The sequence below is a fragment of the Salmo salar genome, chromosome 08 (assembly GCF_965601325.2).
Source record: "Salmo salar chromosome 08, fSalSal1, whole genome shotgun sequence".
Classification (NCBI taxonomy): domain Eukaryota; kingdom Metazoa; phylum Chordata; class Actinopteri; order Salmoniformes; family Salmonidae; genus Salmo; species Salmo salar.
The window spans coordinates 1850001-1876952 of NC_138298.1; the positions used below are offsets into that span (position 1 = coordinate 1850001).

General features: G+C 42.5%; 64 non-coding genes across 64 annotated transcripts; all 64 read left to right on the forward strand.

Annotated features, from left to right (window-relative positions):
- The first annotated feature begins 282 nt into the window (after window positions 1–282).
- LOC145854500 (5S ribosomal RNA) lies at window positions 283–401 on the forward strand. Its single transcript, XR_014375385.1, has one exon. It is a non-coding gene; the product is annotated as a 5S ribosomal RNA (ribosomal RNA).
- A 409-nt stretch (window positions 402–810) lies between these two features.
- On the forward strand, window positions 811–929 carry LOC145854501 (5S ribosomal RNA). The gene has a single exon (XR_014375386.1). It is a non-coding gene; the product is annotated as a 5S ribosomal RNA (ribosomal RNA).
- Window positions 930–1068: 139 nt separating this feature from the next.
- On the forward strand, window positions 1069–1187 carry LOC145854503 (5S ribosomal RNA). The gene has a single exon (XR_014375388.1). It is a non-coding gene; the product is annotated as a 5S ribosomal RNA (ribosomal RNA).
- A 409-nt stretch (window positions 1188–1596) lies between these two features.
- LOC145854504 (5S ribosomal RNA) lies at window positions 1597–1715 on the forward strand. Its single transcript, XR_014375389.1, has one exon. It is a non-coding gene; the product is annotated as a 5S ribosomal RNA (ribosomal RNA).
- A 409-nt stretch (window positions 1716–2124) lies between these two features.
- LOC145854505 (5S ribosomal RNA) lies at window positions 2125–2243 on the forward strand. Its single transcript, XR_014375390.1, has one exon. It is a non-coding gene; the product is annotated as a 5S ribosomal RNA (ribosomal RNA).
- A 139-nt stretch (window positions 2244–2382) lies between these two features.
- Window positions 2383–2501, forward strand: LOC145854506 (5S ribosomal RNA). Its single transcript, XR_014375391.1, has one exon. It is a non-coding gene; the product is annotated as a 5S ribosomal RNA (ribosomal RNA).
- Window positions 2502–2910: 409 nt separating this feature from the next.
- Window positions 2911–3029, forward strand: LOC145854507 (5S ribosomal RNA). Its single transcript, XR_014375392.1, has one exon. It is a non-coding gene; the product is annotated as a 5S ribosomal RNA (ribosomal RNA).
- A 409-nt stretch (window positions 3030–3438) lies between these two features.
- LOC145854509 (5S ribosomal RNA) lies at window positions 3439–3557 on the forward strand. The gene has a single exon (XR_014375394.1). It is a non-coding gene; the product is annotated as a 5S ribosomal RNA (ribosomal RNA).
- A 409-nt stretch (window positions 3558–3966) lies between these two features.
- Window positions 3967–4085, forward strand: LOC145854510 (5S ribosomal RNA). Its single transcript, XR_014375395.1, has one exon. It is a non-coding gene; the product is annotated as a 5S ribosomal RNA (ribosomal RNA).
- Window positions 4086–4224: 139 nt separating this feature from the next.
- LOC145854511 (5S ribosomal RNA) lies at window positions 4225–4343 on the forward strand. Its single transcript, XR_014375396.1, has one exon. It is a non-coding gene; the product is annotated as a 5S ribosomal RNA (ribosomal RNA).
- Window positions 4344–4752: 409 nt separating this feature from the next.
- Window positions 4753–4871, forward strand: LOC145854512 (5S ribosomal RNA). Its single transcript, XR_014375397.1, has one exon. It is a non-coding gene; the product is annotated as a 5S ribosomal RNA (ribosomal RNA).
- A 409-nt stretch (window positions 4872–5280) lies between these two features.
- LOC145854513 (5S ribosomal RNA) lies at window positions 5281–5399 on the forward strand. Its single transcript, XR_014375398.1, has one exon. It is a non-coding gene; the product is annotated as a 5S ribosomal RNA (ribosomal RNA).
- Window positions 5400–5808: 409 nt separating this feature from the next.
- Window positions 5809–5927, forward strand: LOC145854515 (5S ribosomal RNA). The gene has a single exon (XR_014375400.1). It is a non-coding gene; the product is annotated as a 5S ribosomal RNA (ribosomal RNA).
- A 139-nt stretch (window positions 5928–6066) lies between these two features.
- On the forward strand, window positions 6067–6185 carry LOC145854516 (5S ribosomal RNA). Its single transcript, XR_014375401.1, has one exon. It is a non-coding gene; the product is annotated as a 5S ribosomal RNA (ribosomal RNA).
- A 409-nt stretch (window positions 6186–6594) lies between these two features.
- LOC145854517 (5S ribosomal RNA) lies at window positions 6595–6713 on the forward strand. The gene has a single exon (XR_014375402.1). It is a non-coding gene; the product is annotated as a 5S ribosomal RNA (ribosomal RNA).
- A 409-nt stretch (window positions 6714–7122) lies between these two features.
- On the forward strand, window positions 7123–7241 carry LOC145854518 (5S ribosomal RNA). Its single transcript, XR_014375403.1, has one exon. It is a non-coding gene; the product is annotated as a 5S ribosomal RNA (ribosomal RNA).
- Window positions 7242–7380: 139 nt separating this feature from the next.
- On the forward strand, window positions 7381–7499 carry LOC145854519 (5S ribosomal RNA). The gene has a single exon (XR_014375404.1). It is a non-coding gene; the product is annotated as a 5S ribosomal RNA (ribosomal RNA).
- Window positions 7500–7908: 409 nt separating this feature from the next.
- LOC145854520 (5S ribosomal RNA) lies at window positions 7909–8027 on the forward strand. Its single transcript, XR_014375405.1, has one exon. It is a non-coding gene; the product is annotated as a 5S ribosomal RNA (ribosomal RNA).
- Window positions 8028–8436: 409 nt separating this feature from the next.
- LOC145854521 (5S ribosomal RNA) lies at window positions 8437–8555 on the forward strand. The gene has a single exon (XR_014375406.1). It is a non-coding gene; the product is annotated as a 5S ribosomal RNA (ribosomal RNA).
- Window positions 8556–8964: 409 nt separating this feature from the next.
- On the forward strand, window positions 8965–9083 carry LOC145854522 (5S ribosomal RNA). The gene has a single exon (XR_014375407.1). It is a non-coding gene; the product is annotated as a 5S ribosomal RNA (ribosomal RNA).
- A 139-nt stretch (window positions 9084–9222) lies between these two features.
- Window positions 9223–9341, forward strand: LOC145854523 (5S ribosomal RNA). Its single transcript, XR_014375408.1, has one exon. It is a non-coding gene; the product is annotated as a 5S ribosomal RNA (ribosomal RNA).
- Window positions 9342–9750: 409 nt separating this feature from the next.
- Window positions 9751–9869, forward strand: LOC145854524 (5S ribosomal RNA). Its single transcript, XR_014375409.1, has one exon. It is a non-coding gene; the product is annotated as a 5S ribosomal RNA (ribosomal RNA).
- A 409-nt stretch (window positions 9870–10278) lies between these two features.
- On the forward strand, window positions 10279–10397 carry LOC145854526 (5S ribosomal RNA). Its single transcript, XR_014375411.1, has one exon. It is a non-coding gene; the product is annotated as a 5S ribosomal RNA (ribosomal RNA).
- A 139-nt stretch (window positions 10398–10536) lies between these two features.
- LOC145854527 (5S ribosomal RNA) lies at window positions 10537–10655 on the forward strand. Its single transcript, XR_014375412.1, has one exon. It is a non-coding gene; the product is annotated as a 5S ribosomal RNA (ribosomal RNA).
- A 409-nt stretch (window positions 10656–11064) lies between these two features.
- LOC145854891 (5S ribosomal RNA) lies at window positions 11065–11183 on the forward strand. Its single transcript, XR_014375778.1, has one exon. It is a non-coding gene; the product is annotated as a 5S ribosomal RNA (ribosomal RNA).
- A 139-nt stretch (window positions 11184–11322) lies between these two features.
- Window positions 11323–11441, forward strand: LOC145854528 (5S ribosomal RNA). Its single transcript, XR_014375413.1, has one exon. It is a non-coding gene; the product is annotated as a 5S ribosomal RNA (ribosomal RNA).
- Window positions 11442–11850: 409 nt separating this feature from the next.
- On the forward strand, window positions 11851–11969 carry LOC145854529 (5S ribosomal RNA). Its single transcript, XR_014375414.1, has one exon. It is a non-coding gene; the product is annotated as a 5S ribosomal RNA (ribosomal RNA).
- Window positions 11970–12108: 139 nt separating this feature from the next.
- LOC145854530 (5S ribosomal RNA) lies at window positions 12109–12227 on the forward strand. The gene has a single exon (XR_014375415.1). It is a non-coding gene; the product is annotated as a 5S ribosomal RNA (ribosomal RNA).
- A 409-nt stretch (window positions 12228–12636) lies between these two features.
- LOC145854531 (5S ribosomal RNA) lies at window positions 12637–12755 on the forward strand. Its single transcript, XR_014375416.1, has one exon. It is a non-coding gene; the product is annotated as a 5S ribosomal RNA (ribosomal RNA).
- A 409-nt stretch (window positions 12756–13164) lies between these two features.
- LOC145851382 (5S ribosomal RNA) lies at window positions 13165–13283 on the forward strand. The gene has a single exon (XR_014373233.1). It is a non-coding gene; the product is annotated as a 5S ribosomal RNA (ribosomal RNA).
- Window positions 13284–13422: 139 nt separating this feature from the next.
- LOC145854532 (5S ribosomal RNA) lies at window positions 13423–13541 on the forward strand. The gene has a single exon (XR_014375417.1). It is a non-coding gene; the product is annotated as a 5S ribosomal RNA (ribosomal RNA).
- A 139-nt stretch (window positions 13542–13680) lies between these two features.
- LOC145854533 (5S ribosomal RNA) lies at window positions 13681–13799 on the forward strand. The gene has a single exon (XR_014375418.1). It is a non-coding gene; the product is annotated as a 5S ribosomal RNA (ribosomal RNA).
- Window positions 13800–14208: 409 nt separating this feature from the next.
- LOC145854534 (5S ribosomal RNA) lies at window positions 14209–14327 on the forward strand. The gene has a single exon (XR_014375419.1). It is a non-coding gene; the product is annotated as a 5S ribosomal RNA (ribosomal RNA).
- A 409-nt stretch (window positions 14328–14736) lies between these two features.
- Window positions 14737–14855, forward strand: LOC145854535 (5S ribosomal RNA). Its single transcript, XR_014375420.1, has one exon. It is a non-coding gene; the product is annotated as a 5S ribosomal RNA (ribosomal RNA).
- Window positions 14856–14994: 139 nt separating this feature from the next.
- On the forward strand, window positions 14995–15113 carry LOC145854537 (5S ribosomal RNA). Its single transcript, XR_014375422.1, has one exon. It is a non-coding gene; the product is annotated as a 5S ribosomal RNA (ribosomal RNA).
- Window positions 15114–15252: 139 nt separating this feature from the next.
- LOC145854538 (5S ribosomal RNA) lies at window positions 15253–15371 on the forward strand. The gene has a single exon (XR_014375423.1). It is a non-coding gene; the product is annotated as a 5S ribosomal RNA (ribosomal RNA).
- A 409-nt stretch (window positions 15372–15780) lies between these two features.
- Window positions 15781–15899, forward strand: LOC145885953 (5S ribosomal RNA). The gene has a single exon (XR_014397537.1). It is a non-coding gene; the product is annotated as a 5S ribosomal RNA (ribosomal RNA).
- Window positions 15900–16038: 139 nt separating this feature from the next.
- Window positions 16039–16157, forward strand: LOC145854539 (5S ribosomal RNA). The gene has a single exon (XR_014375424.1). It is a non-coding gene; the product is annotated as a 5S ribosomal RNA (ribosomal RNA).
- Window positions 16158–16566: 409 nt separating this feature from the next.
- LOC145854540 (5S ribosomal RNA) lies at window positions 16567–16685 on the forward strand. The gene has a single exon (XR_014375425.1). It is a non-coding gene; the product is annotated as a 5S ribosomal RNA (ribosomal RNA).
- Window positions 16686–17094: 409 nt separating this feature from the next.
- Window positions 17095–17213, forward strand: LOC145854902 (5S ribosomal RNA). The gene has a single exon (XR_014375789.1). It is a non-coding gene; the product is annotated as a 5S ribosomal RNA (ribosomal RNA).
- A 139-nt stretch (window positions 17214–17352) lies between these two features.
- LOC145854541 (5S ribosomal RNA) lies at window positions 17353–17471 on the forward strand. Its single transcript, XR_014375426.1, has one exon. It is a non-coding gene; the product is annotated as a 5S ribosomal RNA (ribosomal RNA).
- A 409-nt stretch (window positions 17472–17880) lies between these two features.
- LOC145854542 (5S ribosomal RNA) lies at window positions 17881–17999 on the forward strand. The gene has a single exon (XR_014375427.1). It is a non-coding gene; the product is annotated as a 5S ribosomal RNA (ribosomal RNA).
- A 409-nt stretch (window positions 18000–18408) lies between these two features.
- LOC145882447 (5S ribosomal RNA) lies at window positions 18409–18527 on the forward strand. Its single transcript, XR_014394015.1, has one exon. It is a non-coding gene; the product is annotated as a 5S ribosomal RNA (ribosomal RNA).
- A 139-nt stretch (window positions 18528–18666) lies between these two features.
- LOC145854543 (5S ribosomal RNA) lies at window positions 18667–18785 on the forward strand. The gene has a single exon (XR_014375428.1). It is a non-coding gene; the product is annotated as a 5S ribosomal RNA (ribosomal RNA).
- A 139-nt stretch (window positions 18786–18924) lies between these two features.
- Window positions 18925–19043, forward strand: LOC145885401 (5S ribosomal RNA). Its single transcript, XR_014396982.1, has one exon. It is a non-coding gene; the product is annotated as a 5S ribosomal RNA (ribosomal RNA).
- A 409-nt stretch (window positions 19044–19452) lies between these two features.
- On the forward strand, window positions 19453–19571 carry LOC145884131 (5S ribosomal RNA). Its single transcript, XR_014395710.1, has one exon. It is a non-coding gene; the product is annotated as a 5S ribosomal RNA (ribosomal RNA).
- A 139-nt stretch (window positions 19572–19710) lies between these two features.
- On the forward strand, window positions 19711–19829 carry LOC145854544 (5S ribosomal RNA). Its single transcript, XR_014375429.1, has one exon. It is a non-coding gene; the product is annotated as a 5S ribosomal RNA (ribosomal RNA).
- Window positions 19830–20238: 409 nt separating this feature from the next.
- Window positions 20239–20357, forward strand: LOC145854545 (5S ribosomal RNA). The gene has a single exon (XR_014375430.1). It is a non-coding gene; the product is annotated as a 5S ribosomal RNA (ribosomal RNA).
- A 139-nt stretch (window positions 20358–20496) lies between these two features.
- Window positions 20497–20615, forward strand: LOC145854546 (5S ribosomal RNA). Its single transcript, XR_014375431.1, has one exon. It is a non-coding gene; the product is annotated as a 5S ribosomal RNA (ribosomal RNA).
- A 409-nt stretch (window positions 20616–21024) lies between these two features.
- Window positions 21025–21143, forward strand: LOC145851947 (5S ribosomal RNA). Its single transcript, XR_014373799.1, has one exon. It is a non-coding gene; the product is annotated as a 5S ribosomal RNA (ribosomal RNA).
- A 139-nt stretch (window positions 21144–21282) lies between these two features.
- On the forward strand, window positions 21283–21401 carry LOC145854548 (5S ribosomal RNA). Its single transcript, XR_014375433.1, has one exon. It is a non-coding gene; the product is annotated as a 5S ribosomal RNA (ribosomal RNA).
- A 409-nt stretch (window positions 21402–21810) lies between these two features.
- On the forward strand, window positions 21811–21929 carry LOC145854549 (5S ribosomal RNA). Its single transcript, XR_014375434.1, has one exon. It is a non-coding gene; the product is annotated as a 5S ribosomal RNA (ribosomal RNA).
- A 409-nt stretch (window positions 21930–22338) lies between these two features.
- LOC145854550 (5S ribosomal RNA) lies at window positions 22339–22457 on the forward strand. The gene has a single exon (XR_014375435.1). It is a non-coding gene; the product is annotated as a 5S ribosomal RNA (ribosomal RNA).
- A 139-nt stretch (window positions 22458–22596) lies between these two features.
- On the forward strand, window positions 22597–22715 carry LOC145854551 (5S ribosomal RNA). The gene has a single exon (XR_014375436.1). It is a non-coding gene; the product is annotated as a 5S ribosomal RNA (ribosomal RNA).
- A 409-nt stretch (window positions 22716–23124) lies between these two features.
- LOC145854552 (5S ribosomal RNA) lies at window positions 23125–23243 on the forward strand. The gene has a single exon (XR_014375437.1). It is a non-coding gene; the product is annotated as a 5S ribosomal RNA (ribosomal RNA).
- Window positions 23244–23382: 139 nt separating this feature from the next.
- Window positions 23383–23501, forward strand: LOC145881732 (5S ribosomal RNA). The gene has a single exon (XR_014393302.1). It is a non-coding gene; the product is annotated as a 5S ribosomal RNA (ribosomal RNA).
- Window positions 23502–23910: 409 nt separating this feature from the next.
- On the forward strand, window positions 23911–24029 carry LOC145854553 (5S ribosomal RNA). The gene has a single exon (XR_014375438.1). It is a non-coding gene; the product is annotated as a 5S ribosomal RNA (ribosomal RNA).
- Window positions 24030–24168: 139 nt separating this feature from the next.
- Window positions 24169–24287, forward strand: LOC145854554 (5S ribosomal RNA). The gene has a single exon (XR_014375439.1). It is a non-coding gene; the product is annotated as a 5S ribosomal RNA (ribosomal RNA).
- Window positions 24288–24696: 409 nt separating this feature from the next.
- Window positions 24697–24815, forward strand: LOC145854555 (5S ribosomal RNA). The gene has a single exon (XR_014375440.1). It is a non-coding gene; the product is annotated as a 5S ribosomal RNA (ribosomal RNA).
- Window positions 24816–25224: 409 nt separating this feature from the next.
- LOC145857560 (5S ribosomal RNA) lies at window positions 25225–25343 on the forward strand. The gene has a single exon (XR_014378459.1). It is a non-coding gene; the product is annotated as a 5S ribosomal RNA (ribosomal RNA).
- Window positions 25344–25482: 139 nt separating this feature from the next.
- Window positions 25483–25601, forward strand: LOC145854556 (5S ribosomal RNA). The gene has a single exon (XR_014375441.1). It is a non-coding gene; the product is annotated as a 5S ribosomal RNA (ribosomal RNA).
- A 409-nt stretch (window positions 25602–26010) lies between these two features.
- On the forward strand, window positions 26011–26129 carry LOC145854557 (5S ribosomal RNA). Its single transcript, XR_014375442.1, has one exon. It is a non-coding gene; the product is annotated as a 5S ribosomal RNA (ribosomal RNA).
- Window positions 26130–26538: 409 nt separating this feature from the next.
- Window positions 26539–26657, forward strand: LOC145884387 (5S ribosomal RNA). Its single transcript, XR_014395965.1, has one exon. It is a non-coding gene; the product is annotated as a 5S ribosomal RNA (ribosomal RNA).
- Window positions 26658–26796: 139 nt separating this feature from the next.
- Window positions 26797–26915, forward strand: LOC145854559 (5S ribosomal RNA). Its single transcript, XR_014375444.1, has one exon. It is a non-coding gene; the product is annotated as a 5S ribosomal RNA (ribosomal RNA).
- Window positions 26916–26952: the final 37 nt, after the last annotated feature.

A 26952-nucleotide genomic window follows, 5' to 3' on the forward strand; every position in this document is an offset into this window, starting at 1 on the left:
CAATTAGCATCTGCCTTGTATTTATAAGACAAACAAGAATATTGTTGCTGAATGCAGCTTGTGTGTGCTTTGTGCTCCTTTGCCCTGTTCAAATGATGAAAGGAAATAAAGTTTGTATTTTATCCAACTACCTGTGCTAAAAAGTGATGGGAACAGTGTTTGTAATTTCTTCTACTTTTTCAGTGACACAAAGTTCAAGCTGCTTATCTAATTGGTGAAAATGCAATGTCTGTTTATCACACTCACTTTGACTATATATGTTGTAGCAAGAGATTGTTTCTCGCTTACGGCCATACCAGCCTGGGTACGCCCGATCTCGTCTGATCTCGGAAGCTAAGCAGGGTCGGGCCTGGTTAGTACTTGGATGGGAGACCGCCTGGGAATACCAGGTGCTGTAAGCATTTTGTCCACGAGGGTGTGCCCCTGCACTATTTCATCAGCAACACTGCCTTGTAGTAAGCATTTAATGATGAATTGACTAAATGCAGCTTCCTGCCTTTTTAATAGGATCAAATTTCCTTGTGTTTTCAATTAGCATCTGCCTTGTATTTATAAGACAAACAAGAATATTGTTGCTGAATGCAGCTTGTGTGTGCTTTGTGCTCCTTTGCCCTGTTCAAATGATGAAAGGAAATAAAGTTTGTATTTTATCCAACTACCTGTGGTAAAAAGTGATGGGAACAGTGTTTGTAATTTCTTCTACTTTTTCAGTGACACAAAGTTCAAGCTGCTTATCTAATTGGTGAAAATGCAATGTCTGTTTATCACACTCACTTTGACTATATATGTTGTAGCAAGAGATTTTTTCTCGCTTACGGCCATACCAGCCTGGGTACGCCCGATCTCGTCTGATCTCGGAAGCTAAGCAGGGTCGGGCCTGGTTAGTACTTGGATGGGAGACCGCCTGGGAATACCAGGTGCTGTAAGCATTTTGTCCACGAGGGTGTGCTCTTGCACTATTTCATCAGCAACACTGCCTTGTATTAAGCATTTAATGATGAATTGACTAAATGTCTGTTTTATCAGACTCACTTTGACTATATATGTTGTAGCAAGAGATTGTTTCTCGCTTACGGCCATACCAGCCTGGGTACGCCCGATCTCGTCTGATCTCGGAAGCTAAGCAGGGTCGGGCCTGGTTAGTACTTGGATGGGAGACCGCCTGGGAATACCAGGTGCTGTAAGCATTTTGTCCACGAGGGTGTGCCCCTGCACTATTTCATCAGCAACACTGCCTTGTAGTAAGCATTTAATGATGAATTGACTAAATGCAGCTTCCTGCCTTTTTAATAGGATCAAATTTCCTTGTGTTTTCAATTAGCATCTGCCTTGTATTTATAAGACAAACAAGAATATTGTTGCTGAATGCAGCTTGTGTGTGCTTTGTGCTCCTTTGCCCTGTTCAAATGATGAAAGGAAATAAAGTTTGTATTTTATCCAACTACCTGTGCTAAAAAGTGATGGAAACAGTGTTTGTAATTTCTTCTACTTTTTCAGTGACACAAAGTTCAAGCTGCATATCTAATTGGTGAAAATGCAATGTCTGTTTATCACACTCACTTTGACTATATATGTTGTAGCAAGAGATTGTTTCTCGCTTACGGCCATACCAGCCTGGGTACGCCCGATCTCGTCTGATCTCGGAAGCTAAGCAGGGTCGGGCCTGGTTAGTACTTGGATGGGAGACCGCCTGGGAATACCAGGTGCTGTAAGCATTTTGTCCACGAGGGTGTGCCCCTGCACTATTTCATCAGCAACACTGCCTTGTAGTAAGCATTTAATGATGAATTGACTAAATGCAGCTTCCTGCCTTTTTAATAGGATCAAATTTCCTTGTGTTTTCAATTAGCATCTGCCTTGTATTTATAAGACAAACAAGAATATTGTTGCTGAATGCAGCTTGTGTGTGCTTTGTGCTCCTTTGCCCTGTTCAAATGATGAAAGGAAATAAAGTTTGTATTTTATCCAACTACCTGTGGTAAAAAGTGATGGGAACAGTGTTTGTAATTTCTTCTACTTTTTCAGTGACACAAAGTTCAAGCTGCTTATCTAATTGGTGAAAATGCAATGTCTGTTTATCACACTCACTTTGACTATATATGTTGTAGCAAGAGATTTTTTCTCGCTTACGGCCATACCAGCCTGGGTACGCCCGATCTCGTCTGATCTCGGAAGCTAAGCAGGGTCGGGCCTGGTTAGTACTTGGATGGGAGACCGCCTGGGAATACCAGGTGCTGTAAGCATTTTGTCCACGAGGGTGTGCTCTTGCACTATTTCATCAGCAACACTGCCTTGTATTAAGCATTTAATGATGAATTGACTAAATGTCTGTTTTATCAGACTCACTTTGACTATATATGTTGTAGCAAGAGATTGTTTCTCGCTTACGGCCATACCAGCCTGGGTACGCCCGATCTCGTCTGATCTCGGAAGCTAAGCAGGGTCGGGCCTGGTTAGTACTTGGATGGGAGACCGCCTGGGAATACCAGGTGCTGTAAGCATTTTGTCCACGAGGGTGTGCCCCTGCACTATTTCATCAGCAACACTGCCTTGTAGTAAGCATTTAATGATGAATTGACTAAATGCAGCTTCCTGCCTTTTTAATAGGATCAAATTTCCTTGTGTTTTCAATTAGCATCTGCCTTGTATTTATAAGACAAACAAGAATATTGTTGCTGAATGCAGCTTGTGTGTGCTTTGTGCTCCTTTGCCCTGTTCAAATGATGAAAGGAAATAAAGTTTGTATTTTATCCAACTACCTGTGCTAAAAAGTGATGGAAACAGTGTTTGTAATTTCTTCTACTTTTTCAGTGACACAAAGTTCAAGCTGCTTATCTAATTGGTGAAAATGCAATGTCTGTTTATCACACTCACTTTGACTATATATGTTGTAGCAAGAGATTGTTTCTCGCTTACGGCCATACCAGCCTGGGTACGCCCGATCTCGTCTGATCTCGGAAGCTAAGCAGGGTCGGGCCTGGTTAGTACTTGGATGGGAGACCGCCTGGGAATACCAGGTGCTGTAAGCATTTTGTCCACGAGGGTGTGCCCCTGCACTATTTCATCAGCAACACTGCCTTGTAGTAAGCATTTAATGATGAATTGACTAAATGCAGCTTCCTGCCTTTTTAATAGGATCAAATTTCCTTGTGTTTTCAATTAGCATCTGCCTTGTATTTATAAGACAAACAAGAATATTGTTGCTGAATGCAGCTTGTGTGTGCTTTGTGCTCCTTTGCCCTGTTCAAATGATGAAAGGAAATAAAGTTTGTATTTTATCCAACTACCTGTGCTAAAAAGTGATGGGAACAGTGTTTGTAATTTCTTCTACTTTTTCAGTGACACAAAGTTCAAGCTGCTTATCTAATTGGTGAAAATGCAATGTCTGTTTATCACACTCACTTTGACTATATATGTTGTAGCAAGAGATTGTTTCTCGCTTACGGCCATACCAGCCTGGGTACGCCCGATCTCGTCTGATCTCGGAAGCTAAGCAGGGTCGGGCCTGGTTAGTACTTGGATGGGAGACCGCCTGGGAATACCAGGTGCTGTAAGCATTTTGTCCACGAGGGTGTGCCCCTGCACTATTTCATCAGCAACACTGCCTTGTAGTAAGCATTTAATGATGAATTGACTAAATGCAGCTTCCTGCCTTTTTAATAGGATCAAATTTCCTTGTGTTTTCAATTAGCATCTGCCTTGTATTTATAAGACAAACAAGAATATTGTTGCTGAATGCAGCTTGTGTGTGCTTTGTGCTCCTTTGCCCTGTTCAAATGATGAAAGGAAATAAAGTTTGTATTTTATCCAACTACCTGTGGTAAAAAGTGATGGGAACAGTGTTTGTAATTTCTTCTACTTTTTCAGTGACACAAAGTTCAAGCTGCTTATCTAATTGGTGAAAATGCAATGTCTGTTTATCACACTCACTTTGACTATATATGTTGTAGCAAGAGATTTTTTCTCGCTTACGGCCATACCAGCCTGGGTACGCCCGATCTCGTCTGATCTCGGAAGCTAAGCAGGGTCGGGCCTGGTTAGTACTTGGATGGGAGACCGCCTGGGAATACCAGGTGCTGTAAGCATTTTGTCCACGAGGGTGTGCTCTTGCACTATTTCATCAGCAACACTGCCTTGTATTAAGCATTTAATGATGAATTGACTAAATGTCTGTTTTATCAGACTCACTTTGACTATATATGTTGTAGCAAGAGATTGTTTCTCGCTTACGGCCATACCAGCCTGGGTACGCCCGATCTCGTCTGATCTCGGAAGCTAAGCAGGGTCGGGCCTGGTTAGTACTTGGATGGGAGACCGCCTGGGAATACCAGGTGCTGTAAGCATTTTGTCCACGAGGGTGTGCCCCTGCACTATTTCATCAGCAACACTGCCTTGTAGTAAGCATTTAATGATGAATTGACTAAATGCAGCTTCCTGCCTTTTTAATAGGATCAAATTTCCTTGTGTTTTCAATTAGCATCTGCCTTGTATTTATAAGACAAACAAGAATATTGTTGCTGAATGCAGCTTGTGTGTGCTTTGTGCTCCTTTGCCCTGTTCAAATGATGAAAGGAAATAAAGTTTGTATTTTATCCAACTACCTGTGCTAAAAAGTGATGGAAACAGTGTTTGTAATTTCTTCTACTTTTTCAGTGACACAAAGTTCAAGCTGCTTATCTAATTGGTGAAAATGCAATGTCTGTTTATCACACTCACTTTGACTATATATGTTGTAGCAAGAGATTGTTTCTCGCTTACGGCCATACCAGCCTGGGTACGCCCGATCTCGTCTGATCTCGGAAGCTAAGCAGGGTCGGGCCTGGTTAGTACTTGGATGGGAGACCGCCTGGGAATACCAGGTGCTGTAAGCATTTTGTCCACGAGGGTGTGCCCCTGCACTATTTCATCAGCAACACTGCCTTGTAGTAAGCATTTAATGATGAATTGACTAAATGCAGCTTCCTGCCTTTTTAATAGGATCAAATTTCCTTGTGTTTTCAATTAGCATCTGCCTTGTATTTATAAGACAAACAAGAATATTGTTGCTGAATGCAGCTTGTGTGTGCTTTGTGCTCCTTTGCCCTGTTCAAATGATGAAAGGAAATAAAGTTTGTATTTTATCCAACTACCTGTGCTAAAAAGTGATGGGAACAGTGTTTGTAATTTCTTCTACTTTTTCAGTGACACAAAGTTCAAGCTGCTTATCTAATTGGTGAAAATGCAATGTCTGTTTATCACACTCACTTTGACTATATATGTTGTAGCAAGAGATTGTTTCTCGCTTACGGCCATACCAGCCTGGGTACGCCCGATCTCGTCTGATCTCGGAAGCTAAGCAGGGTCGGGCCTGGTTAGTACTTGGATGGGAGACCGCCTGGGAATACCAGGTGCTGTAAGCATTTTGTCCACGAGGGTGTGCCCCTGCACTATTTCATCAGCAACACTGCCTTGTAGTAAGCATTTAATGATGAATTGACTAAATGCAGCTTCCTGCCTTTTTAATAGGATCAAATTTCCTTGTGTTTTCAATTAGCATCTGCCTTGTATTTATAAGACAAACAAGAATATTGTTGCTGAATGCAGCTTGTGTGTGCTTTGTGCTCCTTTGCCCTGTTCAAATGATGAAAGGAAATAAAGTTTGTATTTTATCCAACTACCTGTGGTAAAAAGTGATGGGAACAGTGTTTGTAATTTCTTCTACTTTTTCAGTGACACAAAGTTCAAGCTGCTTATCTAATTGGTGAAAATGCAATGTCTGTTTATCACACTCACTTTGACTATATATGTTGTAGCAAGAGATTTTTTCTCGCTTACGGCCATACCAGCCTGGGTACGCCCGATCTCGTCTGATCTCGGAAGCTAAGCAGGGTCGGGCCTGGTTAGTACTTGGATGGGAGACCGCCTGGGAATACCAGGTGCTGTAAGCATTTTGTCCACGAGGGTGTGCTCTTGCACTATTTCATCAGCAACACTGCCTTGTATTAAGCATTTAATGATGAATTGACTAAATGTCTGTTTTATCAGACTCACTTTGACTATATATGTTGTAGCAAGAGATTGTTTCTCGCTTACGGCCATACCAGCCTGGGTACGCCCGATCTCGTCTGATCTCGGAAGCTAAGCAGGGTCGGGCCTGGTTAGTACTTGGATGGGAGACCGCCTGGGAATACCAGGTGCTGTAAGCATTTTGTCCACGAGGGTGTGCCCCTGCACTATTTCATCAGCAACACTGCCTTGTAGTAAGCATTTAATGATGAATTGACTAAATGCAGCTTCCTGCCTTTTTAATAGGATCAAATTTCCTTGTGTTTTCAATTAGCATCTGCCTTGTATTTATAAGACAAACAAGAATATTGTTGCTGAATGCAGCTTGTGTGTGCTTTGTGCTCCTTTGCCCTGTTCAAATGATGAAAGGAAATAAAGTTTGTATTTTATCCAACTACCTGTGCTAAAAAGTGATGGAAACAGTGTTTGTAATTTCTTCTACTTTTTCAGTGACACAAAGTTCAAGCTGCATATCTAATTGGTGAAAATGCAATGTCTGTTTATCACACTCACTTTGACTATATATGTTGTAGCAAGAGATTGTTTCTCGCTTACGGCCATACCAGCCTGGGTACGCCCGATCTCGTCTGATCTCGGAAGCTAAGCAGGGTCGGGCCTGGTTAGTACTTGGATGGGAGACCGCCTGGGAATACCAGGTGCTGTAAGCATTTTGTCCACGAGGGTGTGCCCCTGCACTATTTCATCAGCAACACTGCCTTGTAGTAAGCATTTAATGATGAATTGACTAAATGCAGCTTCCTGCCTTTTTAATAGGATCAAATTTCCTTGTGTTTTCAATTAGCATCTGCCTTGTATTTATAAGACAAACAAGAATATTGTTGCTGAATGCAGCTTGTGTGTGCTTTGTGCTCCTTTGCCCTGTTCAAATGATGAAAGGAAATAAAGTTTGTATTTTATCCAACTACCTGTGGTAAAAAGTGATGGGAACAGTGTTTGTAATTTCTTCTACTTTTTCAGTGACACAAAGTTCAAGCTGCTTATCTAATTGGTGAAAATGCAATGTCTGTTTATCACACTCACTTTGACTATATATGTTGTAGCAAGAGATTTTTTCTCGCTTACGGCCATACCAGCCTGGGTACGCCCGATCTCGTCTGATCTCGGAAGCTAAGCAGGGTCGGGCCTGGTTAGTACTTGGATGGGAGACCGCCTGGGAATACCAGGTGCTGTAAGCATTTTGTCCACGAGGGTGTGCTCTTGCACTATTTCATCAGCAACACTGCCTTGTATTAAGCATTTAATGATGAATTGACTAAATGTCTGTTTTATCAGACTCACTTTGACTATATATGTTGTAGCAAGAGATTGTTTCTCGCTTACGGCCATACCAGCCTGGGTACGCCCGATCTCGTCTGATCTCGGAAGCTAAGCAGGGTCGGGCCTGGTTAGTACTTGGATGGGAGACCGCCTGGGAATACCAGGTGCTGTAAGCATTTTGTCCACGAGGGTGTGCCCCTGCACTATTTCATCAGCAACACTGCCTTGTAGTAAGCATTTAATGATGAATTGACTAAATGCAGCTTCCTGCCTTTTTAATAGGATCAAATTTCCTTGTGTTTTCAATTAGCATCTGCCTTGTATTTATAAGACAAACAAGAATATTGTTGCTGAATGCAGCTTGTGTGTGCTTTGTGCTCCTTTGCCCTGTTCAAATGATGAAAGGAAATAAAGTTTGTATTTTATCCAACTACCTGTGCTAAAAAGTGATGGAAACAGTGTTTGTAATTTCTTCTACTTTTTCAGTGACACAAAGTTCAAGCTGCTTATCTAATTGGTGAAAATGCAATGTCTGTTTATCACACTCACTTTGACTATATATGTTGTAGCAAGAGATTGTTTCTCGCTTACGGCCATACCAGCCTGGGTACGCCCGATCTCGTCTGATCTCGGAAGCTAAGCAGGGTCGGGCCTGGTTAGTACTTGGATGGGAGACCGCCTGGGAATACCAGGTGCTGTAAGCATTTTGTCCACGAGGGTGTGCCCCTGCACTATTTCATCAGCAACACTGCCTTGTAGTAAGCATTTAATGATGAATTGACTAAATGCAGCTTCCTGCCTTTTTAATAGGATCAAATTTCCTTGTGTTTTCAATTAGCATCTGCCTTGTATTTATAAGACAAACAAGAATATTGTTGCTGAATGCAGCTTGTGTGTGCTTTGTGCTCCTTTGCCCTGTTCAAATGATGAAAGGAAATAAAGTTTGTATTTTATCCAACTACCTGTGCTAAAAAGTGATGGGAACAGTGTTTGTAATTTCTTCTACTTTTTCAGTGACACAAAGTTCAAGCTGCTTATCTAATTGGTGAAAATGCAATGTCTGTTTATCACACTCACTTTGACTATATATGTTGTAGCAAGAGATTGTTTCTCGCTTACGGCCATACCAGCCTGGGTACGCCCGATCTCGTCTGATCTCGGAAGCTAAGCAGGGTCGGGCCTGGTTAGTACTTGGATGGGAGACCGCCTGGGAATACCAGGTGCTGTAAGCATTTTGTCCACGAGGGTGTGCCCCTGCACTATTTCATCAGCAACACTGCCTTGTAGTAAGCATTTAATGATGAATTGACTAAATGCAGCTTCCTGCCTTTTTAATAGGATCAAATTTCCTTGTGTTTTCAATTAGCATCTGCCTTGTATTTATAAGACAAACAAGAATATTGTTGCTGAATGCAGCTTGTGTGTGCTTTGTGCTCCTTTGCCCTGTTCAAATGATGAAAGGAAATAAAGTTTGTATTTTATCCAACTACCTGTGGTAAAAAGTGATGGGAACAGTGTTTGTAATTTCTTCTACTTTTTCAGTGACACAAAGTTCAAGCTGCTTATCTAATTGGTGAAAATGCAATGTCTGTTTATCACACTCACTTTGACTATATATGTTGTAGCAAGAGATTTTTTCTCGCTTACGGCCATACCAGCCTGGGTACGCCCGATCTCGTCTGATCTCGGAAGCTAAGCAGGGTCGGGCCTGGTTAGTACTTGGATGGGAGACCGCCTGGGAATACCAGGTGCTGTAAGCATTTTGTCCACGAGGGTGTGCTCTTGCACTATTTCATCAGCAACACTGCCTTGTATTAAGCATTTAATGATGAATTGACTAAATGTCTGTTTTATCAGACTCACTTTGACTATATATGTTGTAGCAAGAGATTGTTTCTCGCTTACGGCCATACCAGCCTGGGTACGCCCGATCTCGTCTGATCTCGGAAGCTAAGCAGGGTCGGGCCTGGTTAGTACTTGGATGGGAGACCGCCTGGGAATACCAGGTGCTGTAAGCATTTTGTCCACGAGGGTGTGCCCCTGCACTATTTCATCAGCAACACTGCCTTGTAGTAAGCATTTAATGATGAATTGACTAAATGCAGCTTCCTGCCTTTTTAATAGGATCAAATTTCCTTGTGTTTTCAATTAGCATCTGCCTTGTATTTATAAGACAAACAAGAATATTGTTGCTGAATGCAGCTTGTGTGTGCTTTGTGCTCCTTTGCCCTGTTCAAATGATGAAAGGAAATAAAGTTTGTATTTTATCCAACTACCTGTGCTAAAAAGTGATGGGAACAGTGTTTGTAATTTCTTCTACTTTTTCAGTGACACAAAGTTCAAGCTGCTTATCTAATTGGTGAAAATGCAATGTCTGTTTATCACACTCACTTTGACTATATATGTTGTAGCAAGAGATTGTTTCTCGCTTACGGCCATACCAGCCTGGGTACGCCCGATCTCGTCTGATCTCGGAAGCTAAGCAGGGTCGGGCCTGGTTAGTACTTGGATGGGAGACCGCCTGGGAATACCAGGTGCTGTAAGCATTTTGTCCACGAGGGTGTGCCCCTGCACTATTTCATCAGCAACACTGCCTTGTAGTAAGCATTTAATGATGAATTGACTAAATGCAGCTTCCTGCCTTTTTAATAGGATCAAATTTCCTTGTGTTTTCAATTAGCATCTGCCTTGTATTTATAAGACAAACAAGAATATTGTTGCTGAATGCAGCTTGTGTGTGCTTTGTGCTCCTTTGCCCTGTTCAAATGATGAAAGGAAATAAAGTTTGTATTTTATCCAACTACCTGTGCTAAAAAGTGATGGGAACAGTGTTTGTAATTTCTTCTACTTTTTCAGTGACACAAAGTTCAAGCTGCTTATCTAATTGGTGAAAATGCAATGTCTGTTTATCACACTCACTTTGACTATATATGTTGTAGCAAGAGATTTTTTCTCGCTTACGGCCATACCAGCCTGGGTACGCCCGATCTCGTCTGATCTCGGAAGCTAAGCAGGGTCGGGCCTGGTTAGTACTTGGATGGGAGACCGCCTGGGAATACCAGGTGCTGTAAGCATTTTGTCCACGAGGGTGTGCTCTTGCACTATTTCATCAGCAACACTGCCTTGTATTAAGCATTTAATGATGAATTGACTAAATGTCTGTTTTATCAGACTCACTTTGACTATATATGTTGTAGCAAGAGATTGTTTCTCGCTTACGGCCATACCAGCCTGGGTACGCCCGATCTCGTCTGATCTCGGAAGCTAAGCAGGGTCGGGCCTGGTTAGTACTTGGATGGGAGACCGCCTGGGAATACCAGGTGCTGTAAGCATTTTGTCCACGAGGGTGTGCCCCTGCACTATTTCATCAGCAACACTGCCTTGTAGTAAGCATTTAATGATGAATTGACTAAATGCAGCTTCCTGCCTTTTTAATAGGATCAAATTTCCTTGTGTTTTCAATTAGCATCTGCCTTGTATTTATAAGACAAACAAGAATATTGTTGCTGAATGCAGCTTGTGTGTGCTTTGTGCTCCTTTGACCTGTTCAAATGATGAAAGGAAATAAAGTTTGTATTTTATCCAACTACCTGTGCTAAAAAGTGATGGGAACAGTGTTTGTAATTTCTTCTACTTTTTCAGTGACACAAAGTTCAAGCTGCTTATCTAATTGGTGAAAATGCAATGTCTGTTTATCACACTCACTTTGACTATATATATTGTAGCAAGAGATTGTTTCTCGCTTACGGCCATACCAGCCTGGGTACACCCGATCTCGTCTGATCTCGGAAGCTAAGCAGGGTCGGGCCTGGTTAGTACTTGGATGGGAGACCGCCTGGGAATACCAGGTGCTGTAAGCATTTTGTCCACGAGGGTGTGCTCTTGCACTATTTCATCAGCAACACTGCCTTGTAGTAAGCATTTAATGATGAATTGTCTAAATGTCTGTTTTATCAGACTCACTTTGACTATATATGTTGTTGCAAGAGATTGTTTCTCGCTTACGGCCATACCAGCCTGGGTACGCCCGATCTCGTCTGATCTCGGAAGCTAAGCAGGGTCGGGCCTGGTTAGTACTTGGATGGGAGACCGCCTGGGAATACCAGGTGCTGTAAGCATTTTGTCCACGAGGGTGTGCCCCTGCACTATTTCATCAGCAACACTGCCTTGTAGTAAGCATTTAATGATGAATTGACTAAATGCAGCTTCCTGCCTTTTTAATAGGATCAAATTTCCTTGTGTTTTCAATTAGCATCTGCCTTGTATTTATAAGACAAACAAGAATATTGTTGCTGAATGCAGCTTGTGTGTGCTTTGTGCTCCTTTGCCCTGTTCAAATGATGAAAGGAAATAAAGTTTGTATTTTATCCAACTACCTGTGCTAAAAAGTGATGGGAACAGTGTTTGTAATTTCTTCTACTTTTTCAGTGACACAAAGTTCAAGCTGCTTATCTAATTGGTGAAAATGCAATGTCTGTTTATCACACTCACTTTGACTATATATGTTGTAGCAAGAGATTGTTTCTCGCTTACGGCCATACCAGCCTGGGTACGCCCGATCTCGTCTGATCTCGGAAGCTAAGCAGGGTCGGGCCTGGTTAGTACTTGGATGGGAGACCGCCTGGGAATACCAGGTGCTGTAAGCATTTTGTCCACGAGGGTGTGCTCTTGCACTATTTCATCAGCAACACTGCCTTGTATTAAGCATTTAATGATGAATTGACTAAATGTCTGTTTTATCAGACTCACTTTGACTATATATGTTGTAGCAAGAGATTGTTTCTCGCTTACGGCCATACCAGCCTGGGTACGCCCGATCTCGTCTGATCTCGGAAGCTAAGCAGGGTCGGGCCTGGTTAGTACTTGGATGGGAGACCGCCTGGGAATACCAGGTGCTGTAAGCATTTTGTCCACGAGGGTGTGCCCCTGCACTATTTCATCAGCAACACTGCCTTGTAGTAAGCATTTAATGATGAATTGACTAAATGCAGCTTCCTGCCTTTTTAATAGGATCAAATTTCCTTGTGTTTTCAATTAGCATCTGCCTTGTATTTATAAGACAAACAAGAATATTGTTGCTGAATGCAGCTTGTGTGTGCTTTGTGCTCCTTTGCCCTGTTCAAATGATGAAAGGAAATAAAGTTTGTATTTTATCCAACTACCTGTGCTAAAAAGTGATGGGAACAGTGTTTGTAATTTCTTCTACTTTTTCAGTGACACAAAGTTCAAGCTGCTTATCTAATTGGTGAAAATGCAATGTCTGTTTATCACACTCACTTTGACTATATATGTTGTAGCAAGAGATTGTTTCTCGCTTACGGCCATACCAGCCTGGGTACGCCCGATCTCGTCTGATCTCGGAAGCTAAGCAGGGTCGGGCCTGGTTAGTACTTGGATGGGAGACCGCCTGGGAATACCAGGTGCTGTAAGCATTTTGTCCACGAGGGTGTGCCCCTGCACTATTTCATCAGCAACACTGCCTTGTAGTAAGCATTTAATGATGAATTGACTAAATGCAGCTTCCTGCCTTTTTAATAGGATCAAATTTCCTTGTGTTTTCAATTAGCATCTGCCTTGTATTTATAAGACAAACAAGAATATTGTTGCTGAATGCAGCTTGTGTGTGCTTTGTGCTCCTTTGCCCTGTTCAAATGATGAAAGGAAATAAAGTTTGTATTTTATCCAACTACCTGTGCTAAAAAGTGATGGGAACAGTGTTTGTAATTTCTTCTACTTTTTCAGTGACACAAAGTTCAAGCTGCTTATCTAATTGGTGAAAATGCAATGTCTGTTTATCACACTCACTTTGACTATATATGTTGTAGCAAGAGATTGTTTCTCGCTTACGGCCATACCAGCCTGGGTACGCCCGATCTCGTCTGATCTCGGAAGCTACGCATGGTCGGGCCTGGTTAGTACTTGGATGGGAGACCGCCTGGGAATACCAGGTGCTGTAAGCATTTTGTCCACGAGGGTGTGCTCTTGCACTATTTCATCAGCAACACTGCCTTGTATTAAGCATTTAATGATGAATTGACTAAATGTCTGTTTTATCAGACTCACTTTGACTATATATGTTGTAGCAAGAGATTGTTTCTCGCTTACGGCCATACCAGCCTGGGTACGCCCGATCTCGTCTGATCTCGGAAGCTAAGCAGGGTCGGGCCTGGTTAGTACTTGGATGGGAGACCGCCTGGGAATACCAGGTGCTGTAAGCATTTTGTCCACGAGGGTGTGCTCTTGCACTATTTCATCAGCAACACTGCCTTGTATTAAGCATTTAATGATGAATTGACTAAATGTCTGTTTTATCAGACTCACTTTGACTATATATGTTGTAGCAAGAGATTGTTTCTCGCTTACGGCCATACCAGCCTGGGTACGCCCGATCTCGTCTGATCTCGGAAGCTAAGCAGGGTCGGGCCTGGTTAGTACTTGGATGGGAGACCGCCTGGGAATACCAGGTGCTGTAAGCATTTTGTCCACGAGGGTGTGCCCCTGCACTATTTCATCAGCAACACTGCCTTGTAGTAAGCATTTAATGATGAATTGACTAAATGCAGCTTCCTGCCTTTTTAATAGGATCAAATTTCCTTGTGTTTTCAATTAGCATCTGCCTTGTATTTATAAGACAAACAAGAATATTGTTGCTGAATGCAGCTTGTGTGTGCTTTGTGCTCCTTTGCCCTGTTCAAATGATGAAAGGAAATAAAGTTTGTATTTTATCCAACTACCTGTGCTAAAAAGTGATGGGAACAGTGTTTGTAATTTCTTCTACTTTTTCAGTGACACAAAGTTCAAGCTGCTTATCTAATTGGTGAAAATGCAATGTCTGTTTATCACACTCACTTTGACTATATATGTTGTAGCAAGAGATTGTTTCTCGCTTACGGCCATACCAGCCTGGGTACGCCCGATCTCGTCTGATCTCGGAAGCTAAGCAGGGTCGGGCCTGGTTAGTACTTGGATGGGAGACCGCCTGGGAATACCAGGTGCTGTAAGCATTTTGTCCACGAGGGTGTGCCCCTGCACTATTTCATCAGCAACACTGCCTTGTAGTAAGCATTTAATGATGAATTGACTAAATGCAGCTTCCTGCCTTTTTAATAGGATCAAATTTCCTTGTGTTTTCAATTAGCATCTGCCTTGTATTTATAAGACAAACAAGAATATTGTTGCTGAATGCAGCTTGTGTGTGCTTTGTGCTCCTTTGCCCTGTTCAAATGATGAAAGGAAATAAAGTTTGTATTTTATCCAACTACCTGTGCTAAAAAGTGATGGGAACAGTGTTTGTAATTTCTTCTACTTTTTCAGTGACACAAAGTTCAAGCTGCTTATCTAATTGGTGAAAATGCAATGTCTGTTTATCACACTCACTTTGACTATATATGTTGTAGCAAGAGATTGTTTCTCGCTTACGGCCATACCAGCCTGGGTACGCCCGATCTCGTCTGATCTCGGAAGCTAAGCAGGGTCGGGCCTGGTTAGTACTTGGATGGGAGACCGCCTGGGAATACCAGGTGCTGTAAGCATTTTGTCCACGAGGGTGTGCTCTTGCACTATTTCATCAGCAACACTGCCTTGTATTAAGCATTTAATGATGAATTGACTAAATGTCTGTTTTATCAGACTCACTTTGACTATATATGTTGTAGCAAGAGATTGTTTCTCGCTTACGGCCATACCAGCCTGGGTACGCCCGATCTCGTCTGATCTCGGAAGCTAAGCAGGGTCGGGCCTGGTTAGTACTTGGATGGGAGACCGCCTGGGAATACCAGGTGCTGTAAGCATTTTGTCCACGAGGGTGTGCTCTTGCACTATTTCATCAGCAACACTGCCTTGTATTAAGCATTTAATGATGAATTGACTAAATGTCTGTTTTATCAGACTCACTTTGACTATATATGTTGTAGCAAGAGATTGTTTCTCGCTTACGGCCATACCAGCCTGGGTACGCCCGATCTCGTCTGATCTCGGAAGCTAAGCAGGGTCGGGCCTGGTTAGTACTTGGATGGGAGACCGCCTGGGAATACCAGGTGCTGTAAGCATTTTGTCCACGAGGGTGTGCCCCTGCACTATTTCATCAGCAACACTGCCTTGTAGTAAGCATTTAATGATGAATTGACTAAATGCAGCTTCCTGCCTTTTTAATAGGATCAAATTTCCTTGTGTTTTCAATTAGCATCTGCCTTGTATTTATAAGACAAACAAGAATATTGTTGCTGAATGCAGCTTGTGTGTGCTTTGTGCTCCTTTGCCCTGTTCAAATGATGAAAGGAAATAAAGTTTGTATTTTATCCAACTACCTGTGCTAAAAAGTGATGGGAACAGTGTTTGTAATTTCTTCTACTTTTTCAGTGACACAAAGTTCAAGCTGCTTATCTAATTGGTGAAAATGCAATGTCTGTTTATCACACTCACTTTGACTATATATGTTGTAGCAAGAGGTTGTTTCTCGCTTACGGCCATACCAGCCTGGGTACGCCCAATCTCGTCTGATCTCGGAAGCTAAGCAGGGTCGGGCCTGGTTAGTACTTGGATGGGAGACCGCCTGGGAATACCAGGTGCTGTAAGCATTTTGTCCACGAGGGTGTGCTCTTGCACTATTTCATCAGCAACACTGCCTTGTATTAAGCATTTAATGATGAATTGACTAAATGTCTGTTTTATCAGACTCACTTTGACTATATATGTTGTAGCAAGAGATTGTTTCTCGCTTACGGCCATACCAGCCTGGGTACGCCCGATCTCGTCTGATCTCGGAAGCTAAGCAGGGTCGGGCCTGGTTAGTACTTGGATGGGAGACCGCCTGGGAATACCAGGTGCTGTAAGCATTTTGTCCACGAGGGTGTGCCCCTGCACTATTTCATCAGCAACACTGCCTTGTAGTAAGCATTTAATGATGAATTGACTAAATGCAGCTTCCTGCCTTTTTAATAGGATCAAATTTCCTTGTGTTTTCAATTAGCATCTGCCTTGTATTTATAAGACAAACAAGAATATTGTTGCTGAATGCAGCTTGTGTGTGCTTTGTGCTCCTTTGCCCTGTTCAAATGATGAAAGGAAATAAAGTTTGTATTTTATCCAACTACCTGTGCTAAAAAGTGATGGGAACAGTGTTTGTAATTTCTTCTACTTTTTCAGTGACACAAAGTTCAAGCTGCTTATCTAATTGGTGAAAATGCAATGTCTGTTTATCACACTCACTTTGACTATATATGTTGTAGCAAGAGATTGTTTCTCGCTTACGGCCATACCAGCCTGGGTACGCCCGATCTCGTCTGATCTCGGAAGCTAAGCAGGGTCGGGCCTGGTTAGTACTTGGATGGGAGACCGCCTGGGAATACCAGGTGCTGTAAGCATTTTGTCCACGAGGGTGTGCCCCTGCACTATTTCATCAGCAACACTGCCTTGTAGTAAGCATTTAATGATGAATTGACTAAATGCAGCTTCCTGCCTTTTTAATAGGATCAAATTTCCTTGTGTTTTCAATTAGCATCTGCCTTGTATTTATAAGACAAACAAGAATATTGTTGCTGAATGCAGCTTGTGTGTGCTTTGTGCTCCTTTGCCCTGTTCAAATGATGAAAGGAAATAAAGTTTGTATTTTATCCAACTACCTGTGCTAAAAAGTGATGGGAACAGTGTTTGTAATTTCTTCTACTTTTTCAGTGACACAAAGTTCAAGCTGCTTATCTAATTGGTGAAAATGCAATGTCTGTTTATCACACTCACTTTGACTATATATGTTGTAGCAAGAGATTGTTTCTCGCTTACGGCCATACCAGCCTGGGTACACCCGATCTCGTCTGATCTCGGAAGCTAAGCAGGGTCGGGCCTGGTTAGTACTTGGATGGGAGACCGCCTGGGAATACCAGGTGCTGTAAGCATTTTGTCCACGAGGGTGTGCTCTTGCACTATTTCATCAGCAACACTGCCTTGTATTAAGCATTTAATGATGAATTGACTAAATGTCTGTTTTATCAGACTCACTTTGACTATATATGTTGTAGCAAGAGATTGTTTCTCGCTTACGGCCATACCAGCCTGGGTACGCCCGATCTCGTCTGATCTCGGAAGCTAAGCAGGGTCGGGCCTGGTTAGTACTTGGATGGGAGACCGCCTGGGAATACCAGGTGCTGTAAGCATTTTGTCCACGAGGGTGTGCCCCTGCACTATTTCATCAGCAACACTGCCTTGTAGTAAGCATTTAATGATGAATTGACTAAATGCAGCTTCCTGCCTTTTTAATAGGATCAAATTTCCTTGTGTTTTCAATTAGCATCTGCCTTGTATTTATAAGACAAACAAGAATATTGTTGCTGAATGCAGCTTGTGTGTGCTTTGTGCTCCTTTGCCCTGTTCAAATGATGAAAGGAAATAAAGTTTGTATTTTATCCAACTACCTGTGCTAAAAAGTGATGGGAACAGTGTTTGTAATTTCTTCTACTTTTTCAGTGACACAAAGTTCAAGCTGCTTATCTAATTGGTGAAAATGCAATGTCTGTTTATCACACTCACTTTGACTATATATGTTGTAGCAAGAGATTGTTTCTCGCTTACGGCCATACCAGCCTGGGTACGCCCGATCTCGTCTGATCTCGGAAGCTAAGCAGGGTCGGGCCTGGTTAGTACTTGGATGGGAGACCGCCTGGGAATACCAGGTGCTGTAAGCATTTTGTCCACGAGGGTGTGCCCCTGCACTATTTCATCAGCAACACTGCCTTGTAGTAAGCATTTAATGATGAATTGACTAAATGCAGCTTCCTGCCTTTTTAATAGGATCAAATTTCCTTGTGTTTTCAATTAGCATCTGCCTTGTATTTATAAGACAAACAAGAATATTGTTGCTGAATGCAGCTTGTGTGTGCTTTGTGCTCCTTTGCCCTGTTCAAATGATGAAAGGAAATAAAGTTTGTATTTTATCCAACTACCTGTGCTAAAAAGTGATGGGAACAGTGTTTGTAATTTCTTCTACTTTTTCAGTGACACAAAGTTCAAGCTGCTTATCTAATTGGTGAAAATGCAATGTCTGTTTATCACACTCACTTTGACTATATATGTTGTAGCAAGAGATTGTTTCTTGCTTACGGCCATACCAACCTGGGTACGCCCGATCTCGTCTGATCTCGGAAGCTAAGCAGGGTCGGGCCTGGTTAGTACTTGGATGGGAGACCGCCTGGGAATACCAGGTGCTGTAAGCATTTTGTCCACGAGGGTGTGCTCTTGCACTATTTCATCAGCAACACTGCCTTGTATTAAGCATTTAATGATGAATTGACTAAATGTCTGTTTTATCAGACTCACTTTGACTATATATGTTGTAGCAAGAGATTGTTTCTCGCTTACGGCCATACCAGCCTGGGTACGCCCGATCTCGTCTGATCTCGGAAGCTAAGCAGGGTCGGGCCTGGTTAGTACTTGGATGGGAGACCGCCTGGGAATACCAGGTGCTGTAAGCATTTTGTCCACGAGGGTGTGCTCTTGCACTATTTCATCAGCAACACTGCCTTGTATTAAGCATTTAATGATGAATTGACTAAATGTCTGTTTTATCAGACTCACTTTGACTATATATGTTGTAGCAAGAGATTGTTTCTCGCTTACGGCCATACCAGCCTGGGTACGCCCGATCTCGTCTGATCTCGGAAACTAAGCAGGGTCGGGCCTGGTTAGTACTTGGATGGGAGACCGCCTGGGAATACCAGGTGCTGTAAGCATTTTGTCCACGAGGGTGTGCCCCTGCACTATTTCATCAGCAACACTGCCTTGTAGTAAGCATTTAATGATGAATTGACTAAATGCAGCTTCCTGCCTTTTTAATAGGATCAAATTTCCTTGTGTTTTCAATTAGCATCTGCCTTGTATTTATAAGACAAACAAGAATATTGTTGCTGAATGCAGCTTGTGTGTGCTTTGTGCTCCTTTGCCCTGTTCAAATGATGAAAGGAAATAAAGTTTGTATTTTATCCAACTACCTGTGCTAAAAAGTGATGGGAACAGTGTTTGTAATTTCTTCTACTTTTTCAGTGACACAAAGTTCAAGCTGCTTATCTAATTGGTGAAAATGCAATGTCTGTTTATCACACTCACTTTGACTATATATGTTGTAGCAAGAGATTGTTTCTCGCTTACGGCCATACCAGCCTGGGTACGCCCGATCTCGTCTGATCTCGGAAGCTAAGCAGGGTCGGGCCTGGTTAGTACTTGGATGGGAGATCGCCTGGGAATACCAGGTGCTGTAAGCATTTTGTCCACGAGGGTGTGCTCTTGCACTATTTCATCAGCAACACTGCCTTGTATTAAGCATTTAATGATGAATTGACTAAATGTCTGTTTTATCAGACTCACTTTGACTATATATGTTGTAGCAAGAGATTGTTTCTCGCTTACGGCCATACCAGCCTGGGTACGCCCGATCTCGTCTGATCTCGGAAGCTAAGCAGGGTCGGGCCTGGTTAGTACTTGGATGGGAGACCGCCTGGGAATACCAGGTGCTGTAAGCATTTTGTCCACGAGGGTATGCCCCTGCACTATTTCATCAGCAACACTGCCTTGTAGTAAGCATTTAATGATGAATTGACTAAATGCAGCTTCCTGCCTTTTTAATAGGATCAAATTTCCTTGTGTTTTCAATTAGCATCTGCCTTGTATTTATAAGACAAACAAGAATATTGTTGCTGAATGCAGCTTGTGTGTGCTTTGTGCTCCTTTGCCCTGTTCAAATGATGAAAGGAAATAAAGTTTGTATTTTATCCAACTACCTGTGCTAAAAAGTGATGGGAACAGTGTTTGTAATTTCTTCTACTTTTTCAGTGACACAAAGTTCAAGCTGCTTATCTAATTGGTGAAAATGCAATGTCTGTTTATCACACTCACTTTGACTATATATGTTGTAGCAAGAGATTGTTTCTCGCTTACGGCCATACCAGCCTGGGTACGCCCGATCTCGTCTGATCTCGGAAGCTAAGCAGGGTCGGGCCTGGTTAGTACTTGGATGGGAGACCGCCTGGGAATACCAGGTGCTGTAAGCATTTTGTCCACGAGGGTGTGCTCTTGCACTATTTCATCAGCAACACTGCCTTGTATTAAGCATTTAATGATGAATTGACTAAATGTCTGTTTTATCAGACTCACTTTGACTATATATGTTGTAGCAAGAGATTGTTTCTCGCTTACGGCCATACCAGCCTGGGTACGCCCGATCTCGTCTGATCTCGGAAGCTAAGCAGGGTCGGGCCTGGTTAGTACTTGGATGGGAGACCGCCTGGGAATACCAGGTGCTGTAAGCATTTTGTCCACGAGGGTGTGCCCCTGCACTATTTCATCAGCAACACTGCCTTGTAGTAAGCATTTAATGATGAATTGACTAAATGCAGCTTCCTGCCTTTTTAATAGGATCAAATTTCCTTGTGTTTTCAATTAGCATCTGCCTTGTATTTATAAGACAAACAAGAATATTGTTGCTGAATGCAGCTTGTGTGTGCTTTGTGCTCCTTTGCCCTGTTCAAATGATGAAAGGAAATAAAGTTTGTATTTTATCCAACTACCTGTGCTAAAAAGTGATGGGAACAGTGTTTGTAATTTCTTCTACTTTTTCAGTGACACAAAGTTCAAGCTGCTTATCTAATTGGTGAAAATGCAATGTCTGTTTATCACACTCACTTTGACTATATATGTTGTAGCAAGAGATTGTTTCTCGCTTAAGGCTATACCAGCCTGGGTACGCCCGATCTCGTCTGATCTCGGAAGCTAAGCAGGGTCGGGCCTGGTTAGTACTTGGATGGGAGATCGCCTGGGAATACCAGGTGCTGTAAGCATTTTGTCCACGAGGGTGTGCTCTTGCACTATTTCATCAGCAACACTGCCTTGTATTAAGCATTTAATGATGAATTGACTAAATGTCTGTTTTATCAGACTCACTTTGACTATATATGTTGTAGCAAGAGATTGTTTCTCGCTTACGGCCATACCAGCCTGGGTACGCCCGATCTCGTCTGATCTCGGAAGCTAAGCAGGGTCGGGCCTGGTTAGTACTTGGATGGGAGACCGCCTGGGAATACCAGGTGCTGTAAGCATTTTGTCCACGAGGGTGTGCCCCTGCACTATTTCATCAGCAACACTGCCTTGTAGTAAGCATTTAATGATGAATTGACTAAATGCAGCTTCCTGCCTTTTTAATAGGATCAAATTTCCTTGTGTTTTCAATTAGCATCTGCCTTGTATTTATAAGACAAACAAGAATATTGTTGCTGAATGCAGCTTGTGTGTGCTTTGTGCTCCTTTGCCCTGTTCAAATGATGAAAGGAAATAAAGTTTGTATTTTATCCAACTACCTGTGGTAAAAAGTGATGGGAACAGTGTTTGTAATTTCTTCTACTTTTTCAGTGACACAAAGTTCAAGCTGCTTATCTAATTGGTGAAAATGCAATGTCTGTTTATCACACTCACTTTGACTATATATGTTGTAGCAAGAGATTGTTTCTCGCTTACGGCCATACCAGCCTGGGTACGCCCGATCTCGTCTGATCTCGGAAGCTAAGCAGGGTCGGGCCTGGTTAGTACTTGGATGGGAGACCGCCTGGGAATACCAGGTGCTGTAAGCATTTTGTCCACGAGGGTGTGCCCCTGCACTATTTCATCAGCAACACTGCCTTGTAGTAAGCATTTAATGATGAATTGACTAAATGCAGCTTCCTGCCTTTTTAATAGGATCAAATTTCCTTGTGTTTTCAATTAGCATCTGCCTTGTATTTATAAGACAAACAAGAATATTGTTGCTGAATGCAGCTTGTGTGTGCTTTGTGCTCCTTTGCCCTGTTCAAATGATGAAAGGAAATAAAGTTTGTATTTTATCCAACTACCTGTGCTAAAAAGTGATGGGAACAGTGTTTGTAATTTCTTCTACTTTTTCAGTGACACAAAGTTCAAGCTGCTTATCTAATTGGTGAAAATGCAATGTCTGTTTATCACACTCACTTTGACTATATATGTTGTAGCAAGAGATTGTTTCTCGCTTACGGCCATACCAGCCTGGGTACGCCCGATCTCGTCTGATCTCGGAAGCTAAGCAGGGTCGGGCCTGGTTAGTACTTGGATGGGAGACCGCCTGGGAATACCAGGTGCTGTAAGCATTTTGTCCACGAGGGTGTGCTCTTGCACTATTTCATCAGCAACACTGCCTTGTATTAAGCATTTAATGATGAATTGACTAAATGTCTGTTTTATCAGACTCACTTTGACTATATATGTTGTAGCAAGAGATTGTTTCTCGCTTACGGCCATACCAGCCTGGGTACGCCCGATCTCGTCTGATCTCGGAAGCTAAGCAGGGTCGGGCCTGGTTAGTACTTGGATGGGAGACCGCCTGGGAATACCAGGTGCTGTAAGCATTTTGTCCACGAGGGTGTGCCCCTGCACTATTTCATCAGCAACACTGCCTTGTAGTAAGCATTTAATGATGAATTGACTAAATGCAGCTTCCTGCCTTTTTAATAGGATCAAATTTCCTTGTGTTTTCAATTAGCATCTGCCTTGTATTTATAAGACAAACAAGAATATTGTTGCTGAATGCAGCTTGTGTGTGCTTTGTGCTCCTTTGCCCTGTTCAAATGATGAAAGGAAATAAAGTTTGTATTTTATCCAACTACCTGTGCTAAAAAGTGATGGGAACAGTGTTTGTAATTTCTTCTACTTTTTCAGTGACACAAAGTTCAAGCTGCTTATCTAATTGGTGAAAATGCAATGTCTGTTTATCACACTCACTTTGACTATATATGTTGTAGCAAGAGATTGTTTCTCGCTTACGGCCATACCAGCCTGGGTACGCCCGATCTCGTCTGATCTCGGAAGCTAAGCAGGGTCGGGCCTGGTTAGTACTTGGATGGGAGACCGCCTGGGAATACCAGGTGCTGTAAGCATTTTGTCCACGAGGGTGTGCTCTTGCACTATTTCATCAGCAACACTGCCTTGTATTAAGCATTTAATGATGAATTGACTAAATGTCTGTTTTATCAGACTCACTTTGACTATATATGTTGTAGCAAGAGATTGTTTCTCGCTTACGGCCATACCAGCCTGGGTACGCCCGATCTCGTCTGATCTCGGAAGCTAAGCAGGGTCGGGCCTGGTTAGTACTTCGATGGGAGACCGCCTGGGAATACCAGGTGCTGTAAGCATTTTGTCCACGAGGGTGTGCCCCTGCACTATTTCATCAGCAACACTGCCTTGTAGTAAGCATTTAATGATGAATTGACTAAATGCAGCTTCCTGCCTTTTTAATAGGATCAAATTTCCTTGTGTTTTCAATTAGCATCTGCCTTGTATTTATAAGACAAACAAGAATATTGTTGCTGAATGCAGCTTGTGTGTGCTTTGTGCTCCTTTGCCCTGTTCAAATGATGAAAGGAAATAAAGTTTGTATTTTATCCAACTACCTGTGCTAAAAAGTGATGGGAACAGTGTTTGTAATTTCTTCTACTTTTTCAGTGACACAAAGTTCAAGCTGCTTATCTAATTGGTGAAAATGCAATGTCTGTTTATCACACTCACTTTGACTATATATGTTGTAGCAAGAGATTGTTTCTCGCTTACGGCCATACCAGCCTGGGTACGCCCGATCTCGTCTGATCTCGGAAGCTAAGCAGGGTCGGGCCTGGTTAGTACTTGGATGGGAGACCGCCTGGGAATACCAGGTGCTGTAAGCATTTTGTCCACGAGGGTGTGCTCTTGCACTATTTCATCAGCAACACTGCCTTGTATTAAGCATTTAATGATGAATTGACTAAATGTCTGTTTTATCAGACTCACTTTGACTATATATGTTGTAGCAAGAGATTGTTTCTCGCTTACGGCCATACCAGCCTGGGTACGCCCGATCTCGTCTGATCTCGGAAGCTAAGCAGGGTCGGGCCTGGTTAGTACTTGGATGGGAGACCGCCTGGGAATACCAGGTGCTGTAAGCATTTTGTCCACGAGGGTGTGCCCCTGCACTATTTCATCAGCAACACTGCCTTGTAGTAAGCATTTAATGATGAATTGACTAAATGCAGCTTCCTGCCTTTTTAATAGGATCAAATTTCCTTGTGTTTTCAATTAGCATCTGCCTTGTATTTATAAGACAAACAAGAATATTGTTGCTGAATGCAGCTTGTGTGTGCTTTGTGCTCCTTTGCCCTGTTCAAATGATGAAAGGAAATAAAGTTTGTATTTTATCCAACTACCTGTGCTAAAAAGTGATGGGAACAGTGTTTGTAATTTCTTCTACTTTTTCAGTGACACAAAGTTCAAGCTGCTTATCTAATTGGTGAAAATGCAATGTCTGTTTATCACACTCACTTTGACTATATATGTTGTAGCAAGAGATTGTTTCTCGCTTACGGCCATACCAGCCTGGGTACGCCCGATCTCGTCTGATCTCGGAAGCTAAGCAGGGTCGGGCCTGGTTAGTACTTGGATGGGAGACCGCCTGGGAATACCAGGTGCTGTAAGCATTTTGTCCACGAGGGTGTGCCCCTGCACTATTTCATCAGCAACACTGCCTTGTAGTAAGCATTTAATGATGAATTGACTAAATGCAGCTTCCTGCCTTTTTAATAGGATCAAATTTCCTTGTGTTTTCAATTAGCATCTGCCTTGTATTTATAAGACAAACAAGAATATTGTTGCTGAATGCAGCTTGTGTGTGCTTTGTGCTCCTTTGCCCTGTTCAAATGATGAAAGGAAATAAAGTTTGTATTTTATCCAACTACCTGTGCTAAAAAGTGATGGGAACAGTGTTTGTAATTTCTTCTACTTTTTCAGTGACACAAAGTTCAAGCTGCTTATCTAATTGGTGAAAATGCAATGTCTGTTTATCACACTCACTTTGACTATATATGTTGTAGCAAGAGATTGTTTCTCGCTTACGGCCATACCAGCCTGGGTACTCCCGATCTCGTCTGATCTCGGAAGCTAAGCAGGGTCGGGCCTGGTTAGTACTTGGATGGGAGACCGCCTGGGAATACCAGGTGCTGTAAGCATTTTGTCCACGAGGGTGTGCTCTTGCACTATTTCATCAGCAACACTGCCTTGTATTAAGCATTTAATGATGAATTGACTAAATGTCTGTTTTATCAGACTCACTTTGACTATATATGTTGTAGCAAGAGATTGTTTCTCGCTTACGGCCATACCAGCCTGGGTACGCCCGATCTCGTCTGATCTCGGAAGCTAAGCAGGGTCGGGCCTGGTTAGTACTTGGATGGGAGACCGCCTGGGAATACCAGGTGCTGTAAGCATTTTGTCCACGAGGGTGTGCCCCTGCACTATTTCATCAGCAACACTGCCTTGTAGTAAGCATTTAATGATGAATTGACTAAATGCAGCTTCCTGCCTTTTTAATAGGATCAAATTTCCTTGTGTTTTCAATTAGCATCTGCCTTGTATTTATAAGACAAACAAGAATATTGTTGCTGAATGCAGCTTGTGTGTGCTTTGTGCTCCTTTGCCCTGTTCAAATGATGAAAGGAAATAAAGTTTGTATTTTATCCAACTACCTGTGCTAAAAAGTGATGGGAACAGTGTTTGTAATTTCTTCTACTTTTTCAGTGACACAAAGTTCAAGCTGCTTATCTAATTGGTGAAAATGCAATGTCTGTTTATCACACTCACTTTGACTATATATGTTGTAGCAAGAGATTGTTTCTCGCTTACGGCCATACCAGCCTGGGTACGCCCGATCTCGTCTGATCTCGGAAGCTAAGCAGGGTCGGGCCTGGTTAGTACTTGGATGGGAGACCGCCTGGGAATACCAGGTGCTGTAAGCATTTTGTCCACGAGGGTGTGCCCCTGCACTATTTCATCAGCAACACTGCCTTGTAGTAAGCATTTAATGATGAATTGACTAAATGCAGCTTCCTGCCTTTTTAATAGGATCAAATTTCCTTGTGTTTTCAATTAGCATCTGCCTTGTATTTATAAGACAAACAAGAATATTGTTGCTGAATGCAGCTTGTGTGTGCTTTGTGCTCCTTTGCCCTGTTCAAATGATGAAAGGAAATAAAGTTTGTATTTTATCCAACTACCTGTGCTAAAAAGTGATGGGAACAGTGTTTGTAATTTCTTCTACTTTTTCAGTGACACAAAGTTCAAGCTGCTTATCTAATTGGTGAAAATGCAATGTCTGTTTATCACACTCACTTTGACTATATATGTTGTAGCAAGAGATTGTTTCTCGCTTACGGCCATACCAGCCTGGGTACTCCCGATCTCGTCTGATCTCGGAAGCTAAGCAGGGTCGGGCCTGGTTAGTACTTGGATGGGAGATCGCCTGGGAATACCAGGTGCTGTAAGCATTTTGTCCACGAGGGTGTGCTCTTGCACTATTTCATCAGCAACACTGCCTTGTATTAAGCATTTAATGATGAATTGACTAAATGTCTGTTTTATCAGACTCACTTTGACTATATATGTTGTAGCAAGAGATTGTTTCTCGCTTACGGCCATACCAGCCTGGGTACGCCCGATCTCGTCTGATCTCGGAAGCTAAGCAGGGTCGGGCCTGGTTAGTACTTGGATGGGAGACCGCCTGGGAATACCAGGTGCTGTAAGCATTTTGTCCACGAGGGTGTGCCCCTGCACTATTTCATC